This window comes from Triticum urartu, chromosome 3A (assembly GCF_056163025.1).
Source record: "Triticum urartu cultivar PI428250 chromosome 3A, HENAU_Tu73, whole genome shotgun sequence".
In the NCBI taxonomy this organism is placed as follows: Eukaryota; Viridiplantae; Streptophyta; class Magnoliopsida; order Poales; family Poaceae; genus Triticum; species Triticum urartu.
Genome location: NC_141875.1, coordinates 625,387,118 through 625,402,975, shown reverse-complemented (window position 1 = coordinate 625,402,975; position 15,858 = coordinate 625,387,118).

Genomic DNA, 15,858 nt, shown 5'->3' with positions numbered 1-15,858 from the left:
TGAAGGCCACCCTAAGAGAATTGAGCGAGATTCTCAGAGAAATAATATAGATGCACCTAGTCCTTCTAAAAGGAAGAAAAAGAAAAATGATAGGACTTTGCATGCTTCTAGTGAACCTATTTCTGAAACACCTGAGAATCCAAATGATATTTTCTATTTCTGATGCTGAAACACAATCTGGTAATGAACCTGAAACTAGTGACAATGTTAATGATAACGTTCATGATGATGCTCAACCTAGTAATGATAATGATATAGAAATTGAACCTACTGTTGATCTAGATAACCCACAATCAAAGAATCAACGTTATGATAAGGAAGACTTTGTTGCTAAGAAACACGGAAAGGAAAGAGAGCCTTGGGTTCAGAAAACCATGCCTTTTCCTCCCAAACCATCCAAGAAAAAGGATGATGAGGATTTCGAGCGCTTTGCTGAAATGACCTATCATTTTGCGTATGCGATTAACTGATATGCTTAAAATGAATCCTTATGCTAAGTACATGAAAGAAATTGTCACTAATAAAAGAAAGATAACGGAAGCTAAAATTTACACCATGCTTGCTAATTATACTTTTAAGGGTGGAATACCAAAGAAACTTGGAGATCCAGGAGTACCCACTATACCATGCTCCATTAAAAGAAACTATGTTAAAACTGCTTTATGTGATCTTGGAGCCGGTGTTAGTGTTATTCCTCTCTCTTTATATCGTAGACTTGATTTGAATAAGTTGACACCTACTGAAATATCTTTGCAAATGGCTGATAAATCAACTGCTATACCTGTCGGTATCTGTGAGGGTGTGCCTGTTGTAGTTGCAAACGTTACTATTTTAATGGACTTTATTATTCTTGATATTCCCGAGGACGATAGTATGTCTATTATTCTTGGAAGACCCTTTTTGAATACTGCAGGGGCTGTTATTGATTGCAACAAAGGCAATGTCACTTTTCATGTTAATGGTAATGAGCATACGGTACACTTTCCAAGGAAACAACCTCAAGTCCACAGTACCAATTCTATTGGAAAAATTCCATCGATTATTTTTGGAGGTTTTGAATTTCCTCTTCCTACTGTCAAGAAGAAATATGATATTCTTATTGTTGGGGATGTGCATATCCCCGTTGAGGTAACCTAGTGTTATTCGAAAATTCTCCTGTTCCATGTTATTCGGAATGAGTTTGTTAACAAGACTTGATCAACCTTGTTAATGGGTTCCTTTTGATGATCATGAGATGGATGAATTTAGAAAACACAACTCTGTGTACCCTCCTTTTACTTTCTGTTATTTATACTAAATAAAATAAAAATAAGTATTTTCCATCTGTTATCTGATTTATCCGTGCAATATAAAAATACCCCGGAAATAAAAGTTCTCCAAATGCCCTGAATTTTAAATATGATTTTTTGGAATATTTGAGAATATTTGGCACTGAGAACACAGCACGGGGGGCATCCACCTGGCAACGAGGGTGGAGGGCGCGCCCCCTGCCTCATGGGCCCACAATGGCCCTCCTCCACTTATTCATGCACCCACACACTCCTTCTTCCTCCCACAAACACGATTATCCAGTTCAAACCCGAGTCCAAGCTCATTTTGCTGCCATTTTCGATCTCCTTGCTCAAAGCACCTCTCACAAAACTGCTTGGGGGATTGTTCCTTGGTATGTGACTCCTCCATTGGTCCAATTAGTTTTTGTTCTAGTGCTTTGTTCATTGCAAATTTGTGCTACCTAGGTGACCATGTTCTTGAGCTTGCATGTCAAATTTATATGGTCCCAAGTAGTCTTGATGCATGATATAGGCTCTAGGCACTTGTAGGAGTTGTTGCTATCAATTTTGTTGAGCTTGGCTCACTTTTATTTGAGGTTACTAAAAAATTCAGAAATTTTTCAGAGGAAGAAATATGTTTAGGAAAATGTACCAAGGTGGCTCTTCAAGGAAACAAGAGCCTAGGCTTGCAATGCGTGATGCTGATGATGAGCCACCAAGGGACGCTCCAGTGCGGCCCTGTGAATGGCCTTCAGAGGACTTTATGGATCGAGCAGAAATCAAGGAAGAATTTAACGCATATTTGCGTAACGCTGATCTTGTGAGCTTCGAGGAGGAAAAGTGTTGCCAGTACCACTATCTCACTAGTTCCTTTGTGAGGAGGTTTGAATTTTCATCTTCACGCAATTCTCCAATTGTCCTGTTTGATCTTTATGAAAAATCTTATACGATGGACTTAGAGGATTTTACCACTGCTTGCAAACTTCCACAGTGGGGTAGTGTCAAGGAACCTCGCAAATCTGAATTTAGAGATTTTCTTGCTAGTATAACTGTGGGGGAATTTAGAGATATAACACAAGCTACCATAGGGAGCAATCACTTTCCTGCTATACATTATTTTGCTCTCTTCATAGGTACATGCATTAATGGTAAAGATGAGGCATGTCACATGTGTGTCCCTGACCTCAGTATTCTTAGGAGTGCTGTGTTAGGAGACAAATCTTATAATTTGGGAGCCATTGTTGCACGTAGGTTGCATCATAATAGATTTAATGGAGATTTCTTTAGAGGAATATATGCAACCTGCTTAGCTGATTTTCTTGGTGTAACCATACGTAATGATGATATTGAATTGCCTCCTGCTTGTTGGGTTTCGTAGTAATTTCAAAAAAATTCCTACGCACACGCAAGATCATGTGATGCATAGCAACGAGGGGGAGAGTGTTGTCTACGTACCCAACGCAGACCAACTGCGGAAGCGATGACACGACGTAGAGGAAGTAGTCATACGTCTTCACGATCCAACCGATCAAGCACCGAATCTACGGCACCTCCGAGTTCGAGCACATGTTCAGCTCGATGACGATCCCCGGACTCCGATCCAGCAAAGTGTCGGGGAAGAGTTCCGTCAGCACGACGGCGTGGTGACGATCTTGATGTACTACAGCAGCAGGGCTTCGCCTAGACTCCGCTACAGTATTATCGAGGTATATGGTGGCAGGGGCACCGCACACGGCTAAGGAATAGATCACGTGGATCAACTTGTGTGTCTAGAGGTGTCCCCTGCCTCTGTATATAAAGGAGGAGAGGAGGGGAGGCTGGCCGGCCAAGGAGGGAGGCGCAGGAGAGTCCTACTCCCTCTGGGAGTAGGATTCCTCCCCCCAATCCTAGTCCAACTAGGATTCCTCGGAGGGGAAGGGAGAGAGGGGGGCCGGCCACCTTCTCCTAGTCCTAATAGGACTAGGGGAGGGGGAAGTGGCGCAGCCACCTTGGGCTTCCCCTTTCTCCTTTCCACTAAGGCCCATGAAGGCCCATATGGCTCCCGGGGGGTTCCGGTAACCCTCCCGGTACTCCGGTAAAATCCCGATTTCACCCGGAACACTTCCGATGTCCAAACATAGGCTTCCAATATATCAATCTTTACGTCTCGACCATTTCGAGACTCCTCGTCATGTCCGTGATCACATCCGGGACTCCGAACAACCTTCGGTACATCAAAATGCATAAACTCATAATGTAACTGTCATCGTAACCTTAAGCGTGCGGACCCTATGGGTTCGAGAACAATGTAGACATGACCGAGACACGTCTCCGGTCAATAACCAATAGCGGGACCTGGATGCCCATATTGGCTCCTACATATTCTACGAAGATCTTTATCGGTCGGACCGCATAACAACATACGTTGTTCCCTTTGTCATCGGTATGTTACTTGCCCGAGATTCGATCGTCGGTATCCAATACCTAGTTCAATCTCGTTACCGGCAAGTCTCTTTTACTCGTTCCGTAATACATCATCTCACAACCAACATATTAGTTGTAATTCTTACAAGGCTTATGTGATGTGTATTACCGAGAGGGACCAGAGATACCTCTCCGACAATCGGAGTGACAAATCCTAATCTCGAAATACGCCAACCCAACATCTACCTTTGGAGACACCTGTAATGCTCCTTTATAATCACCCAGTTACGTTGTGACGTTTGGTAGCACCCAAAGTGTTCCTCCGGTAAACGGGAGTTACATAATCTCATAGTCATAGGAACATGTATAAGTCATGAAGAAAGCAATAGCAACATACTAAACGATCGGGTGCTAAGCTAATGGAATGGGTCATGTCAATCAGATCATTCAACTAATGATGTGACCTCGTTAATCAAATAACAACTCATTGTTCATGGTTAGGAAACATAACCATCTTTGATTAACGAGCTAGTCAAGTAGAGGCATACTAGTGACACTTTGTTTGTCTATGTATTCACACATGTATTATGTTTCTGGTTAATACAATTCTAGCATGAATAATAAACATTTATCATGATTATAAGGAAATAAATAATAACTTTATTATTGCCTCTAGGGCATATTTCCTTCAGTCTCCCACTTGCACTAGAGTCAATAATCTAGATTACACTGTAATGATTCTAACACCCATGGAGCTTTGGTGCTGATCATGTTTTTCTCGTGGAAGAGGCTTAGTCAACGGGTCTGCAACATTCAGATCCGTATGTATCTTGCAAATCTCTATGTCTCCCACCTGGACTAAATCCCGGATGGAGTTGAAGCGTCTCTTGATGTGTTTGGTCCTTTTGTGAAATCTGGATTCCTTTGCCAAGGCAATTGCACCAGTATTGTCACAAAAGATTTTCATTGGACCCGATGCATTAGGTATGACACCTAGATCGGATATGAACTCCTTCATCCAGACTCCTTCGTTTGCTGCTTCCGAAGTAGCTATGTACTCCGCTTCACATGTAGATCCCGCTACGACGCTTTGTTTAGAACTGCACCAACTGACAGCTCCACCGTTTAATGTAAACACGTATCCGGTTTGCGATTTAGAATCGTCCGGATCAGTGTCAAAGCTTGCATCAACGTAACCTTTTACGGTGAGCTCTTTGTCACCTCCATATACGAGAAACATATCCTTAGTCCTTTTCAGGTATTTCAGGATGTTCTTGACCGCTGTCCAGTGATCCATTCCTGGATTACTTTGGTACCTCCCTGCTAAACTTATAGCAAGGCACACATCAGGTCTGGTACACAGCATTGCATACATGATAGATCCTATGGATGATGCATAGGGAACATCTTTCATATTCTCTCTACCTTCTGCTGTGGTCGGGCATTGAGTCTTACTCAATTTCACACCTTGTAACACAGGCAAGAACCCTTTCTTTGCTTGATCCATTTTGAACTTCTTCAAAATTTTGTCAAGGTATGTGCTTTGTGAAAGTCCAATTAAGCGTCTTGATCTATCTCTATAGATCTTAATGCCTAATATGTAAGCAGCTTCACCGAGGTCTTTCATTGAAAAACTTTTATTCAAGTATCCCTTTATGCTATCCAGAAATTCTATATCATTTCCAATTAGTAATATGTCATCCACATATAATATCAAAAATGCTACAGAGCTCCCACTCACTTTCTTGTAAATACAGGCTTCTCCGAAAGTCTGTATAAAACCAAATGCTTTGATCACACTATCAAAACGTTTATTCCAACTCCGAGAGGCTTGCACCAGTCCATAAATGGATCGCTGGAGCTTGCACACTTTGTTAGCTCCCTTTGGATCGACAAAACCTTCCGGTTGCATCATATACAACTCTTCTTCCAGAAATCCATTCAGGAATGCAGTTTTGACATCCATCTGCCAAATTTCATAATCATAAAATGCGGCAATCGCTAACATGATTCGGACGGACTTAAGCATCGCTACGGGTGAGAAGGTCTCATCGTAGTCAATCCCTTGAACTTGTCGAAAACCTTTCGCGACAAGTCGAGCTTTGTAGACAGTAACATTACCATCAGCGTCAGTCTTCTTCTTGAAGATCCATTTATTCTCAATTGCTTGCCGATCATCGGGCAAGTCAACCAAAGTCCATACTTTGTTCTCATACATGGATCCCATCTCAGATTTCATGGCTTCAAGCCACTTTGCGGAATCTGGGCTCACCATTGCTTCTTCATAGTTCGTAGGTTCATCATGATCTAGTAGCATGACTTCCAGAACTGGATTACCGTACCACTCTGGTGCGGATCTTACTCTGGTTGATCTACGAGGTTCAGTAGTATCTTGTTCTGAAGTTTCATGATCATTATCATTAACTTCCTCACTTATTGGTGTAGGTGTCGCAGAAACAATTTTCTGTGATGTACTACTTTCCAACAAGGGAGTAGGTACAGTTACCTCGTCAAGTTCTACTTTCCTCCCACTCACTTCTTTCGAGAGAAACTCCTTCTCAAGAAAGTTTCCGAATTTAGCAACAAAAGTCTTGCCTTCGGATCTGTGATAGAAGGTGTATCCAATAGTTTCCTTTGGATATCCTATGAAGACACATTTCTCCGATTTGGGTTCGAGCTTATCAGGTTGAAGCTTTTTTACATAAGCATCGCAGCCCCAAACTTTAAGAAACGACAACTTTGGTTTCTTGCCAAACCACAGTTCATAAGGCGTCGTCTCAACGGATTTTGATGGTGCCCTATTTAACGTGAATGCGGCCGTCTCTAGAGCATAACCCCAAAATGATAGCGGTAAATCAGTAAGAGACATCATAGATCATACCATATCTAGTAAAGTACGATTATGACGTTCGGACACACCATTACGTTGTGGTGTTCCGGGTGGCGTGAGTTGCGAAACTATTCCACAGTTTTTCATATGTACACCAAACTCGTAACTCAAATATTCTCCTCCACGATCAGATCGTAGAAACTTTATTTTCTTGTTACGATGATTTTCAACTTCACTCTGAAATTCTTTGAACTTTTCAAATGTTTCAGACTTATGTTTCATTAAGTAGATATACCCATATCTGCTTAAATCATCTGTGAAGGTGATAAAATAACGATATCCGCCACGAGCCTCAATATTCATCAGACCACATACATCGGTAGGTATGATTTCCAACAAATCTGTTGCTCTCTCCATAGTACCGGAGAACGGTGTTTTAGTCATCTTGCCCATGAGGAACGGTTCGCAAGTACCAAGTGATTCATAATCAAGTGGTTCCAAAAGTCCATCAGTATGGAGTTTCTTCATGCGCTTTATACCGATATGACCTAAACGACAGTGCCACAAATAAGTTGCACTTTCATTATCAACTCTGCATCTTTTGGCTTCAACATTATGAATATGTGTATTACTACTATCGAGATTCAATAAGAATAGACCACTCTTCAAGGGTGCATGACCATAAAAGATATTACTCATATAAATAGAACAACCATTATTCTCTGATTTAAATGAATAACCGTCTCGCATTAAACAAGATCCAGATATAATGTTCATGCTCAACGCTGGCACCAAATAACAATTATTTAGGTCTAATATTAATCCCGAAGGTAGATGTAGAGGTAGCGTGCCGACCGCGATCACATCGACTTTGGAACCGTTTCCCACGCGCATCGTCACCTCGTCCTTAGCCAATCTTCGCTTAATCCGTAGCCCCTGTTTCGAGTTGCAAATATTAGCAACAGAACCAGTATCAAATACCCAGGTCCTACTGCGAGCATTAGTAAGGTACACATCAATAACATGTATATCACATATACCTTTGTTCACTTTGCCATCCTTCTTATCCGCCAAGTACTTGGGGCAGTTCCGCTTCCAGTGACCAGTCTGCTTGCAGTAGAAGCACTCAGTTTCAGGCTTAGGTCCAGACTTGGGTTTCTTCTCCTGAGCAGCAACTTGCTTGCCGTTCTTCTTGAAGTTCCCCTTCTTCTTCCCTTTGCCCTTTTTATTGAAACTAGTGGTTTTGTTAACCATCAACACTTGATGCTCCTTTTTGATTTCTACCTCCGCAGCTTTCAGCATCGCGAAGAGCTCGGGAATAGTCTTGTTCATCCCTTGCATATTATAGTTCATCACGAAGCTCTTGTAGCTTGGTGGCAGTGATTGGAGAATTCTGTCAATGACGCAATCATCCGGAAGATTAACTCCCAATTGAATCAAGTGATTATTATACCCAGACATTTTGAGTATATGCTCACTGACAGAACTGTTCTCCTCCATCTTGCAGCTATAGAACTTATTGGAGACTTCATATCTCTCAATTCGGGCATTTGCTTGAAATATTAACTTCAACTCCTGGAACATCTCATATGCTCCATGACGTTCAAAACGTCGTTGAAGTCCCGATTCTAAGCCGTAAAGCATGGCACACTGAACTATCGAGTAGTCATCAGCTTTGCTCTGCCAGACGTTCATAACATCTGGCGTTGCTCCAGTAGCAGGCCTGGCACCTAGCGGTGCTTCCAGGACGTAATTCTTCTGTGCAGCAATGAGGATAATCCTCAAGTTACGGACCCAGTCCGTGTAATTGCTACCATCATCTTTCAACTTTGCTTTCTCAAGGAACGCATTAAAATTCAACGGAACAACAGCACGAGCCATCTATCTACAATCAACATAAACAAGCAAGATACTATCAGGTACTAAGTTCATGATAAATTTAAGTTCAATTAATCATATTACTTAAGAACTCCCACTTAGATAGACATCCCTCTAATCCTCTAAGTGATCACGTGATCCAAATCAACTAAACCATGTCCGATCATCACGTGAGATGGAGTAGTTTCATCGGTGAACATCTTTATGTTGATCATATCTACTATATGATTCACGCTCGACCTTTCGGTCTTTGTGTTCCGAGGCCATATCTATATATGCTTGGCTCGTCAAGTATAACCTGAGTATTCTGCGTGCGCAACTGTTTTGCACCCGTTGTATTTGAACGTAGAGCCTATCACACCCGATCATCACGTGGTGTCTCAGCACGAAGAACTTTCGCAACGGTGCATACTCAGGGAGAACACTTCTTAATAATTTAGTGAGAGATCATCTTATAATGCTACCGTCAATCAAAGCAAGATAAGATGCATAAAAGATAAACATCACATGTAATCAATATAAGTGATATGATATGGCCATCATCATCTTGTGCCTGTGATCTCCATCTCCGAAGCACCGTCATGATCACCATCGTCACCGGCGCGACACCTTGATCTCCATCGTAGCATCGTTGTCGTCTCGCCAATCTTATGCTTTCACGACTATCACTACCGTTTAGTAATAAAGTAAAGCATTACATCGCGATTGCATTGCATACAATAAAGCGACAACCATATGGCTCCTGCCAGTTGCCGATAACTCGGTTACAAAACATGATCATCTCATACAATAGAATTCAGCATCATGCTTTGACCATATCACATCACAACATGCCCTGCAAAAACAAGTTAGACGTCCTCTACTTTGTTGTTGCATGTTTTACGTGGCTGCTACGGGCTTAAGTAAGAACCAATCTCACCTACGCATCAAAAAACCACAACGATAGTTTGTCAAATAGACTCCGTTTTAACCTTCGCAAGGACCGGGCGTAGCCATACTCGGTTCAACTAAAGTTGGAGAGACAGTCGCCCGCAAGCCATCTATGTGCAAAGCACGTCGAGGGAACCGGTCTCGCGTAAGCGTACGCGTAAGGTTGGTCCGGGTCGTCTCGTCCAACAATACCACCGAACCAAAGTATGACATGCTGGTAGGCAGTATGACTTGTATCGTCCACAACTCACTTGTGTTCTACTCGTGCATATAACATCAACATAAATAACCTAGGCTCTGATACCACTGTTGGGTTTCGTAGTAATTTCAAAAAATTTCCTACGCACACGCAAGATCATGTGATGCATAGCAACGAGGGGGAGAGTGTTGTCTATGTACCCAACGCAGACCGACTGTGGAAGCGATGACACGACGTAGAGGAAGTAGTCGTACGTCTTCACGATCCAACCGATCAAGCACCGAATCTACGGCACCTCCGAGTTCGAGCACACGTTCAGCTCGATGACGATCCCCGGACTCCGATCCAGCAAAGTGTCGGGGAAGAGTTCCGTCAGCACGACGGCGTGGTGACGATCTTGATGTACTACAGCAGCAGGGCTTCTCCTAGACTCCGCTACAGTATTATCGAGGTATATGGTGGCAGGGGCACCGCACACGGCTAAGGAATAGATCACGTGGATCAAATTGTGTGTCTAGAGGTGTCCCCTGCCTCTGTATATAAAGGAGGAGAGGAGGGGAGGCTGGCCGGCCAAGGAGGGAGGCGCAGGAGAGTCCTACTCCCTCTGGGAGTAGGATTCCTCCCCCCAATCCTAGTCCAACTAGGATTCCTCGGAGGGGAAGGGAGAGAGGGGGGCCGGCCACCTTCTCCTAGTCCTAATAGGACTAGGGGAGGGGGAAGTGGCGCAGCCACCTTGGGCTGCCCCTTTCTCCTTTCCACTAAGGCCCATGAAGGCCCATATGGCTCCCGGGGGGTTCCGGTAACCCTCCCGGTACTCCGGTAAAATCCCGATTTCACCCGGAACACTTCCGATGTCCAAACATAGGCTTCCAATATATCAATCTTTACGTATCGACCATTTCGAGACTCCTCGTCACGTCCGTGATCACATCCGGGACTCCGAACAACCTTCGGTACATCAAAATGCATAAACTCATAATGTAACTGTCATCGTAACCTTAAGCGTGCGGACCCTATGGGTTCGAGAACAATGTAGACATGACCAAGACACGTCTCCGGTCAATAACCAATAGCGGGACCTGGATGCCCATATTGGCTCCTACATATTCTACAAAGATCTTTATCGGTCAGACCGCATAACAACATACGTTGTTCCCTTTGTCATCGGTATGTTACTTGCCCGAGATTCGATCGTCGGTATCCAATACCTAGTTCAATCTCGTTACCGGCAAGTCTCTTTTACTCGTTCCGTAATACATCATCTCACAACCAACATATTAGTTGTAATGCTTGCAAGGCTTATGTGATGTGTATTACCGAGAGGGCCCAGAGATACCTCTCCGACAATCGGAGTGACAAATCCTAATCTCGAAATACGCCAACCCAACATCTACCTTTGGAGACACCTGTAATGCTCCTTTATAATCACCCAGTTACGTTGTGACGTTTGGTAGCACCCAAAGTGTTCCTCCGGTAAACGGGAGTTACATAATCTCATAGTCATAGGAACATGTATAAGTCATGAAGAAAGCAATAGCAACATACTAAACGATCGGGTGCTAAGCTAATGGAATGGGTCATGTCAATCAGATCATTCAACTAATGATGTGACCTCGTTAATCAAATAACAACTCATTGTTCATGGTTAGGAAACATAACCATCTTTGATTAACGAGCTAGTCAAGTAGAGGCATACTAGTGACACTTTGTTTGTCTATGTATTCACACATGTATTATGTTTCTGGTTAATACAATTCTAGCATGAATAATAAACATTTATCATGATTATAAGGAAATAAATAATAACTTTATTATTGCCTCTAGGGCATATTTCCTTCACTGCTTACCTAGACTTTAATGCTATGGTTCACCACCAGTTTGTCGTCACCTCTCTAGTATCGCTTAATCTTTGACAGATGTCGTGCTGTCCGTATTACTCTCCTTGTTCCTGCATTCTTTGATTATCAGGCGAAAGGAAGACATTTTATTACCAGAGATGAGGCAGATGAGTACGAGAGGAGGGCGGAGGCAGCTCGCCGCCACGCTGCCGCTCAAGAGGCAATAGCCGCTCCATCGCGGTATGATCCCAGCTACAACTGTGGATATCCGCCAGGCCATCCGTGGCAATAAACCAACTTAGGCCAAAAGCCTAAGCTTGGGGGAGTACGTATTCCCCACCGACATTACATTCATGTTCACACACACTCATTGCTAGATGTCGGTGCTCATACTTTTTCATTGTATCATACATGCTAGTTTATTTCCTTTTTATGCTCTCTTCTTGTGTGTTTAATAAACCTTAAGAAAAAAACCCAAAAAAATTAGTTGTAGCTTTTAGCTAGTTTTAATTCCCATGCTTAGAAGTAGTTAAAAAGAAAACCCAAAAATATTTCATGTTCTCCTTTTGCTTGTTGGGAGCTTTCCCGTGTAAATAGTTTTATTTCTTTTCTTTGGGGGTCGATAGGAGAAGACCATGATTAAATTGTTGAAGTGGCTCTCATATGCATTATTGTTGATCTGACAAAAGAGCCCATATTGCCTTGTCTTCTCCTATTTATTGAATACTCGCAGATTCCAGCTTAGTTCAATGAACGTGCACTCTTAATATTATTCACATCGTTCGGTCGTGCAAGTGAAAGCCAATTATGACGATATATGATGGACTGACTGAGATGAGAAAAGCTGGTATGAACTCGACCTCTCTTGTTTTTGTAAATATGATTAGTTCATCGTTCCTGATTCAAACTATTATGAATAAACATGTTTGCAATGACAACTAGAGATCATAGTTTCTTGTGCCATGCTTGATTAGCTAGGAGCTTATAATGGTTTACCTTGCGTGCCAACATGCTATTAAAATGGTTGTGATGTGGTATGATAGGGTGGTATCCTCTTTTGAATGATTTAAGTGACTTGACTTGGCGCATGTTCACGCATGTAGTTGAAACAAAATCAACATAGCCTTCACGATATTTATGTTCATGGTGGATTATATCCTACTCATGCTTGCATTCGGTGTTGATTAATTTTAATGCATGTTCCTGACCGTTGTCGCTCTCTAGTTAGTCGCTTCCCAGTCTTTTTCTAGCCTTCACCTGTACTAAGCGGGAATATTGCTTGTGCATCCAACTCCATAAATCCCAAAATTATTCCATATGAGTCCACCATACCTACCTATATACGGTATCTACCTGTCGTTCCAATTAAATTTGTATGTGCCAAACTCTAAACACCTCGTGCGCTCTCCGAACTCCTTTTTCTTGCACGATACTTCTTTTGGTCGGTAAAAATTCACTATATAATCTCCCGAACATTTTGACCACCGTATCACGCAAATATCTCCTGTCTTTGTTTCGAGCTGTTTTTCTGACAGATCCAGGTCGCCATGTCATCTTCAAGTGCCCCCAAGGACAAGTTCTTCGAGAAGGTCATCACCCCCTACCTCGCGGAGGTGCTGCAACACCCTCAAACCATTGAGATGCGTGAGGGGTTGTTGCACATCCGCGATGTTGATGGACTACGGAGGACCGGAAGCACGGAGACAAGGCTCAAGGCATTGGAGAAACAAGTTTTCAAGTGTCAAGAGATGGTGGAGCGTGGACTCGACTCGAATCACATAATGATCACGGAGTTCACCAACAACCACAAGTTGGATGCCAAGGACATTGGGGAGGCCATCTTCAAGCTTGACGAGAAAATCGAGCGCCTCCAAGCCCAGATCTATGACCTGCAAAACCAAAACTGTGAGTATGAATATAGATTCAAGAGGATGAGTTTGGCTGCAGATTTGAGGATCCCGGAGACTCGATCATCCTTCTATGATGCTGAGCCTATGCCTTGGAAGATGGACGACAAGCCTACTGAAGGAAATATGCCCTAGAGGCAATAATAAAGTTATTATTTATTTCCTTATTTCATGATAAATGTTTATTATTCATGCTAGAATTGTATTAACCGGAAACATAATACATGTGTGAATACATAGACAAACAAAGTGTCACTAGTATGCCTCTACTTGACTAGCTCGTTAATCAAAGATGGTTATGTTTCCTAACCATGGACAAAGAGTTGTTATTTGATTAACGGGATCACATCATTAGTTGAATGATCTGATTGACATGACCCATTCCATTAGCTTAGCACCCGATCGTTTAGTATGTTGCTATTGCTTTCTTCATGACTTATACATGTTCCTATGACTATGAGATTATGCAACTCCCGTTTGCCGGAGGAACACTTTGTGTGCTACCAAACGTCACAACGTAACTGGGTGATTATAAAGGTGCTCTACAGGTGTCTCCAAAGGTACATGTTGGGTTGGCATATTTCGAGATTAGGATTTGTCACTTCGATTGTCGGAGAGGTATCTCTGGGCCCTCTCGGTAATGCACATCATTTAAGCCTTGCAAGCATTGCAACTAATGAGTTAGTTGCGGGATGATGTATTACAGAACGAGTAAAGAGACTTGCCGGTAACGAGATTGAACTAGGTATGGGATACCGACGATCGAATCTCGGGCAAGTAACATACCGATGACAAAGGGAACAACGTATGTTGTTATGCGGTCTGACCGATAAAAGATCTTCGTAGAATATGTAGGAGCCAATATGAGCATCCAGGTTCCGCTATTGGTTATTGACCGGAGACGTGTCTCGGTCATGTCTACATTGTTCTCGAACCCGTAGGGTCCGCACGCTTAAGGTTACGATGACAGTTATATTATGAGTTTATGCATTTTGACGTACCGAAGGTTCTTCGGAGTCCCGGATGTGATCACGGACATGACGAGGAGTCTCGAAATGGTCGAGACATAAAGATTGATATATTGGAAGCCTATGTTTGGATATCGGAAGTGTTCCGGGTGAAATCAGGATTTTACCGGAGTACCGGGAGGTTACCGGAACCCCCCGGGAGGTATATGGGCCTTAGTGGGCCTTAGTGGAAGAAGAGAAGAGGCAGCCAGGGCTGGGCCGCGCGCCCCTCCACCCCTAGTCCGAATAGGACAAGGAGAGAGGGGGCCGGTGCCCCCCTCCTTCTCTCTCTCTCTTTTCCCACTCCACGAATCCTATTCCAACTAGGAAAGGGGGGGAGTCCTACTCCCAGAAGGAGTAGGACTCCTCCTGGCGCGCCACACCTTGGCCGGCCGGCCCCCCTCCCTTGAACCTTTATATACGGAGGCGGGGGCACCCCTAGAGATACAAGTTGATCCACGTGATCATATTCTTAGCCGTGTGCGGTGCCCCCTTCCACCATAATCCTCGATAATATTGTAGCAGTGCTTAGGCGAAGCCCTGCGACGGTAGTACATCAAGATCGTCACCACGCCGTCGTGCTGACGGAACTCTTCCCCGACACTTTGCTGGATCGGAGTCCGGGGATCGTCATCGAGCTGAACGTGTGCTAAAACTCGGAGGTGCCGTAGTTTCGGTGCTTGATCGGTCGGGCCGTGAAGACGTACGACTACATCAACCGCGTTGTGCTAACGCTTCCGCTGTCGGTCTACAAGGGTACGTAGATCACACTCTCCCCTCTCGTTTCTATGCATCACCATGATCTTGCGTGTGCGTAGGAAATTTTTTGAAATTACTATGTTCCCCAACACCTACATCATCAACAACTCCTTCATCACCACCTCCGAGGAAGGAAACATAAACACATGAGTATGGGCACTCTCCTTGGCAACTGCCAAGCTTGGGGGAGTGCCCCGGTATCGTATCACCATCACTTTTATCTTTACCATTTTTCTTAGTTCGATCCTTTTGATAATATCTTGATCTAGTAGAATAAAGTGTTAGTATGATCTAGTTGTGAGTTTTGCTTTATGAACTTCCTATGTAATCGAGTCCGTGAGCTATATATAATAAAGATTAGTGTTGAGTCAAGGGCTTGATTATCTTGCTACGATCTTGAGGGAATAAAATAAAAGAGAATAAATAAAAAGAAATAAAGAGATCATATGGATCTTATGGAGAGTAATGAGCTCACATATAAGGAGTATGATGAATAAAAGTTGTTGAGAGTTGACAAACATAGTTTTGGTCATCGTTGCAATTAATAGGAAGTAATAAAGAAAGAGAGGTTTTCACATATAAATATACTATCTTGGACATCTTTTATAATTGTGAGCACTCATTAAAATATGACATGCTAAAGAGTTGATGTTGGACAAGGAAGACAACGTAATGGGTTATGTTTTCTTACATCTGAGATAAACTATATTGTCATGGATCATCCAACATGTTGAGCTTGCCTTTCCCTCTCATGCTAACCAATTTCTTTGCACCAAGTAGAGATACTACTTGTGCTTCCGAATATCCCTAAACCAGTTTTGTCATGAGAGTCCACC